The sequence below is a fragment of the Neomonachus schauinslandi genome, chromosome 14 (assembly GCF_002201575.2).
Source record: "Neomonachus schauinslandi chromosome 14, ASM220157v2, whole genome shotgun sequence".
Lineage (NCBI taxonomy): Eukaryota > Metazoa > Chordata > Mammalia > Carnivora > Phocidae > Neomonachus > Neomonachus schauinslandi.
Window position 1 is genome coordinate 30515208 of NC_058416.1, and position 7834 is coordinate 30523041.

A 7834-nucleotide genomic window follows, 5' to 3' on the forward strand; every position below is an offset into this window, starting at 1 on the left:
CTTACTTATGTTTCTTTGGTTCTTGTATTATAATGGTTATTTACTGTATGTCTGTTACTCCATTAAACTGTGAGCTGCTCATTGGCACTCTGTCCTCAAATTCTAGCTTGCTGCTTCCCCATAATAATTGCTCAGGACATATTTTACAAATACTACTACTGCTATGAAGAACTAACAATTACTGGACCCTTACTATTTTCTAGTAACCACGTGTATTATCTCACTTCACCTCCCTCAAAACTCTCCAGGAATAGACCTTCACATGCTACTAACATCTCCGTTGTACAGGGAAGTCAGTGAAGATGTCATCTTCCTGAACTTATACACACAGCAGAGCCAGAATCAGGAGTCATCCTGGATGTGTTGATCCAGAGCTTGGGTTCCTAAGCCCTTCTCTACCGTGAGTAATACAATTTAGTTCCTGTACTTAAAATGAAGAATTTTCTACCCAAATAGCAATGCCCTTGACATTTCTCTCTCTTTGTGTAATAAAGATCTGTGTTTTAAGGGATGTTTTTCAGATTTCTAAACATTTTTCCAAATAGCTTCATCATCCCTTCAATTTCTTTTTATTTAGCCTGATTTACCCAGTAAAGGCACAACTTTTTTAAAGCTCGGGATTGTTTCAAATGTGAAGAGTTGCTTTTCAGATCTTGGTTATGAATGACTCATTCAGACCTTTAAATTATTCAACCCAATGCTGCCATTATTACTGCAAATAATGAACTGAATGGCTCTTCAAAACACTCATCCACTCTCTACTGCACCAGGGGAGCAGTTCTTTCCTCAAGAAAAACTCAAGAGGGAAGTCTGCAAAGGGTAAAGGGGTTTTGCTGTTAGCACTAATTTTAAGGTCATTGGCTGCACTTAAACAGAATTCAGAGGAGGAGCTGAATTCAGCAAGACCCATTACTGAATTTGAACATTTATGACATTTGGATATTTATAATCCCGTTATAAATAACTGCTTAATTTAATGCCACCACTAGTAACCCTGCTAAAATCAGTTTGCTTACGTAGACACAAGTCTGTTTGGTTTTTCAACTCTATCATCTCAGACTTTGGATGTCAGATACAAACCTAGGGCCATCTGCATTGAGAGGTCCCATGTCAGAGAACCCAGGTGAATGCAATATGATTTGCATTTTTTTTCCTTTTTTTTTTTATTCTTATGTTAATCCCCATACATTACATCATTAGTTTTAGATGAAGTGTTCCATGATTCATTGTTTGTGCATAACACCCAGTGCTCCATGCAGAATGTACCCTCCTCAATACCCACCACCAGGCTAACCCATCCTCCCACCCCCCTCCCCTCTAGAACCCTGTTTGTTTTTCAGAGTCCATCGTCTCTCATGGTTCGTCTACCCCTCCGATATCCCCCGCTTCATTCTTCCCCTCCCGCTACCTTCTTCTTCTTCTTCTTCTTTTTTTTTTCTTAACATATATTGCATTATTTGTTTCAGAGGTACAGATCTGAGATTCAACAGTCTTGCACAATTCACAGCGCTTACCAGAGCACATACCCTCCCCAGTGTCTATCACCCAGTCACCCCATCCTTCCCACCCCACCCCCCACTCCAGCAACCCTCAGTTTGTTTCCTGAGATTAAGAATTCCTCATATCAGTGAGATCATATGATACATGTCTTTCTCTGTTTGACTTATTTCACTCAACATAATACCCTCCAGTTCCATCTGATTTGCATTTTTTTACACTCTTTTTGCCACTCCAAGACTAGTAAGCTTAAAATGACCACAGTAAGTAGAAGAAACACTATTATTAAATTCAATGCTTCTTCTGACACTTGTTTGGCTCTCTCTTAACAAAATCCTGAGAACCTAGAGGGTTATCTGAAAATGTATCCAGTGCATCTTCAGATGAAAATGTTGTAGGTTCAGGTACATTTCTTGAGGTAAACCTTTCTTCACAATCTCTCCCATTTCTCCCAGAAGCTGTGATTTCCTTCTTGAACTCCTTCAGAAATGAAATCCATCTCCTGTGTAATTTGGGCAAACAGGTGAGTCCTCACTAGGGTCCCTTAGAAGCAAAATGAGGTTTACAGAAATTGAAATAACACAAGTTTTTCTTGGAGTGCTTTAAATTGGGCCCTAGGAAGTTAGAGCTATAAGGGCCTGGAAGACAACCTGACACACACTTTATGGGCAAGCTGAGATCCAGGGAAAAAAAGGGACTTGTGAGTCACAGGGCTTGTTAGGAAGAGAGCTGTGTGCCACGCCTGCCCACTTCACTCTGTGACTATGGGCTGACACCCATCATGTCCCCTGAACAAGACACAACAGTGAAACAAAGGGGGCAATGTCATCTCCGCCATGTGAAGGCCTTCATAAGAAAAACTGACCCAGATAAAGGGGAAGGCAGTAGATACAAGCTTCCCCTGAGACTTTTTCTTTATCACACTAATTTCTATCATACTTCGGGCTAAGGAAATAATGCTTAATTAAATATGACTTATAATTTCACGATTAACTAAATGTTCCTTTCAGTATGGAAGTGCTTTTAGTGCCCGCTCTAATATCCTCCTTCCCTGACTTCATTGATCTAAAGTCCATCTGTGAAAATAAAACACACAATAGTAAGACTTCATTCTCTGGGTGATGGGGTTAAAGGGTAATCTTATTCTCTTGCATATATTTTTTATATTTTCCACGTTTTATGTTATGAGCATCTGTTATTTTCATTCAAAAGTAAATTTCATTAAAAAAATAATATTTATAAAGGAGAAAAGGAACTAATCTTTAAGACATATCTTTAATAGGATCTCATAGTAGTTTCCTATGGGTGAGGAGCAAATTACCACAAATTTAGTGGCTTAAAATAACATAAATTATCATAAATTTATTATCTTAAAGTTTTGGAAGTCCAGATATTCAAAAAGGGTTGGCAGAGCCAGATCACTTCTAGAGGCTCTAAAGGATAATCAATTTATTTGCTATTCTAGCTTCTCCAGTCCACCTGCCTTGCTTGGTTCATGGCCTCTTCCTCCATCTTCAAAACCAGCAGTGGAGCAATTTCAACTCTCACCATCTCATTCTCTCTCTCACCTCTGCTTCCATCACCACATCTTCTCTGATTCTTTTCTGCTTTTCTTTTATAAAGACCCTCGTTATTATACTGGAGTCACCTGGGTAATCCAGGCTAACATTCCCATCTCAATATCCTTAACTTGATCATACCTGCAAAGTCCCTTTTGCCATGGAAAGTAACGTATTCACAGGCTCCCAGGATCAGGATGTGGACATCTATGGGGGGGGAGGGGCATTCATTCAGCCAGACCTTGTTTCTCAAGCCTTTCTGATGTCTTCTGAACATTCTCAATTTCTCCTACTTCTGTCTTCATTTACTACTCCCTGCCTGATACACACATATATGTGCACACATACACACACACACACACACACACACAGACCCATTGCCTTTTCCTTTTTTTTAAACATCTCTACAGGGTATATTTATGAATATTTTTAATACTATACCAATTAATATTCTTGATCCATTCCCCTCCAGACTTGAAACACTACCAACTTTTTCCCTTTTTGCTTCTCTCTCATTCTCCCTTCTTTTATTCAATGATCAAATATGAATTGAGCACCTATATGGCCCCAGACAATGTCTACATTCTGAAAATAGAGTGGTGAACAATACAGATAAGGATCCTGCTCAGGGAACTTTCACAGTGGTAGGAAGAGTGGAATGAACCTGCTGACAAGTTTTACATAAACAAAATAATTAGAATTTTTCCCAAATACTAATAGGAAACTAGGCAGGATGTAATGAAAGCATAATAGAGAGATGGATGATAAGATCATCAATGAGGTTCTTTCTGAAGAGAGGAAACTGAGGCTGAGGTCTGAAGTAGGAGGAGAAGAAGGTGAAGTAAAACCAAACCAGACTGGGTGCCTGGGTGGCTCAGTTGGTTAAGCGACTGCCTTCGGCTCAGGTCATGATCCTAGAGTCCCAGGATCGAGTCCCGCATCGGGCTCCCTGCTCGGCAGGGAGTCTGCTTCGCCCTCTGACCCTCCTCCCTCTCATGCTCTCTGTCTCTCATTCTCTCTCTCTCAAATAAATAAATAAAATCTTTAAAAAAAAAAAAAAAACCCAGACTGAAGCACTATGGATAAAGACTCCTCTGAGTCATTTTCTAGAACATCTACAGTGGAGCCATGAACAAACCAGCATTGTGCAGTAGCATAAGTACTGATCTAGGACTTGGGAAATAAAAAGAAATAATAGAGGTAATAGAGAAATAGTCCTCAGTTTCCTCATCCTTTATATTAAGGAGTAATAAAATAAAATATTCTATGTGTTTGATGAATACATATACAATTTCACTTTACATAGTTTTAGATGCACTGTCCTTTGGGATATTGAAAGTCAAAGGCATTTGGCACTAATATACTGCTCTATTTAGGTTGTGCACGTGTGTGTGTGTGTCCAATAAATATCAATTTGGAAGAGCATTTCATTCCAGGAATCATCAAATAGGCCAATTGACTGAAAAATAATTACAAGATTATTATGGCCATCTAAGCCCATGTTATTTTCATTTCTAAAATGAGGCTTCTGATTCCTTTGTGCTCCTAATAAAAGTACACCCACAGCCAGAGTTTATTGCTCTGACTCAGATACGCTGTCCACAGGCTGCATTCATCCCTCCCCCGCCTCTCAACACCGGGAAATTGTCTAACACCGTTGACCCCAATACAGTTTGGATTCTATTCAATACCCAAGAAAACATTATAGATGATTCTTATTTGATCATAACAAGGCAGCTCAGCCCTGTTTTATAATGGTCATAAGTAAAAATAAATAACCAATTTTGCCTGAATGAAATAAAATCAATACTTCTCCTTTGCAATATGCTTCTCAGGAAGAAAATCCACAAATTTGTCTCATTTCTAAAGGTCTGGTGGCAAACCACTCAGAGGTATAAGGTTTTTGTGTTGTTTTTTTTTCCAAGTCAGCATGAAACAGGCCAAAATACACCATCCAGATTTTGCATGTGCCCAATAAGCTCCTAGTGACTCAAAATAATTTTTACAGATGATTACAACAGATATATGTCCTCATGCCTGATAGAACAACACAATCTAATTCTTTTTTGTGACCAAGCATAACATAAAATGAGATTTATCTGTGTGCCCACAATATCTATTAGGTGCGGGGGGGATGGAGATCAGGTGAGCTACCTGCTTATTCAGTAAGACATTATCACTGATAGTGTTCTGACACTTCGATAAATGCAGTTACGGCAGCAAGGCTATAAAAGTCATTCATGGATGTTTTTTCCTTCTTAAAACCTCCAAGTTTATGGTGCCAGTTATCAGGAGAAACTGTGAACTTTTTTTTATAGGTATTCATCAACTTTTCTCATTCCTTTATGAATTTTTAATTCATTGGACAATGTAAAACATATAAATATAATCGAGCACCTAACTTTTTAAATTTTTATTATTGTTATGCTAATCACCATACATTACATCATTAGTTTTTGATGTAATGTTCCATGATTCATTGTTTGTGCATAACACCCAGTGCTCCATGCAGAACGTGCCCTCTTTAATACCCATCACCAGGCTAACCCATCCTCCCACCCCCTCCCCTCTAGAACCCTCAGTTTGTTTTTCAGAGTCCATCGTCACCTAACTTTGTTAAGGAATAGATAAGAAAGAAGTAAAAGTCATACACTTTTAGAAGTTAAAAGCATATCTGTTTCACCCAATGATTTGGCAAAAAGAGAAATAAATGCAATTTTAAATATTTTCATGTAGAAAATATTATAATTTGTGTTATAATTTTTGTCAAGCAACTCAAAAAATTGGGGCAAGTTTGCATATTGCAAAGAACCAAATAAAAGGCATCCGAATTGGCAAAGAAGTAGTCAAACTCTCACTCTTTGCAGATGATATTTTATGTGGAAAACCGAAAAGACTCCACCCCAAAACTGCTAGAACTCATACAGGAATTCAGTAAAGTGGCAGGATATAAAATCAATGCACAGAAATCGGTGGCATTCCTATACACCAACAACAAGACAGAAGAAAGAGAAATTAAGGAGTCGATCCCATTTACAATTACACCCAAAACCGTAAGATACCTAGGAATAAATCTAACCAAAGAGGCAAAGAATCTGTACTCAGAAAACTATAAAATACTCATGAAAGAAATTGAGGAAGACACAAAGAAATGGAAAAACGTTCCATGCTCATGGATTGGAAGAACACATATTGTGAAGATGTCAATGCTACCTAGAGCAATCTATACATTTAAAGCAATCCCTATCAAAATACCATGAACTTTTTTCAAAGAAAGGGAACAAATAATCCTAAAATTTGTAGGGAACCAGAAAAGACCCCGAATAGCCAGAGGAATGTTGAAAAAGAAATGCAATGCTGGTGGCATCACAATTCCGGACTTCAAGCTCTATTACAAAGCTGTCATCATCAAGACAGTATGGTACTGGCACAAAAACAGACACATAGATCAATGGAACAAATTAGAGTGCCCAGAAACGGACCCTCAACTCTATGGTCAACTAATCTTTGACAAAGCAGGAAAGAATGTGCAATGGAAAAAAGACAGTCTCTTCAACAAATGGTGTTGGGAAAATTGGACAGCCACATGCAGAAGAATGAAACTGGACCATTTCCTTACACCACACACAAAAATAGATTCAAAATGGTTGAAAGACCTCAATGTGAGACAGGAGTCCATCCAAATCCTAGAGGAGAACACAGGCAGCAACCTCTTCGACCTCAGCCGCAGCAACTTCTTCCTAGAAACATCGCCAAAGGCAAGGGAATCAAGGGCAAAAATGAACTATTGAGACTTCATCAAGATAAAAAGCTTTTGCACAGCAAAAGAAACGGTCAACAAAACCAAAAGACAACTCACAGAATGGGAAAAGATATTTGCAAATGACATATCAGATAAAGGGCTAGTATCCAAAATCTATAAAGAACTTATCAAACTCAACACCCAAAGAACAAATGATCTAATCAAGAAATGGGGCAGAAGACATGAACAGACATTTTTCCAAAGAAGACATCCAAATGGCCAACAGACACATGAAAAAGTGCTCAACATCGCTCGGCATGAGGGAAATCCAAATCAAAGCCTCAATGAGATACCCCTTCACACCAGTCAGAATGGCTAAAATTAACAAGTCAGGAAACGACAGATGCTGGTGGTGATGCGGAGAAAGGGGAACCCTCCTACACTGTTGGTGGGAATGCAAGCTGGTGTAGCCACTCTGGAAAACAGTATGGAGGTTCCTCAAAAAGTTGAAAATAGAGTTACCATACGACCCAGCAATTGCACTACTGGGTATTTACCCCAAAGATACAAATGTAGGGATGCTAAGGGGTACGGGCACCCTCATGTATAGCAGCAATGTCTACAATAGCCAAACTATGGAAAGAGCCCAGATGTCCATCAACAGATGAATGGATAAAGAAGAGGTGGTATATATACAATGGAATATTATGCAACCATCAAAAAGAATGAAATCTTACCATTTGCAATGACATGGATGGAACTGGAGGGTGTTATGCTGAGCAAAATAAGTCAATCAGAGAAAGGCATGTATCATATGATCTCACTGATAGGAGGAGTTCTTACTCTCAGGAAACAAACTGAGGTTTGCTGGAGTGGTGGGGGTTGGGAGGGATGGGGTGGCTGGGTGATAGATACTGGGGAGGGTATGTGCTATGGTGAGCACTGTGAATAGTGTAAGACTGTTGAATTACAGACCTGTACCTCTGAAACAAATAAAACATTATATGTAAAAAAAAAAAAAAAAAAAAAAAAAAGG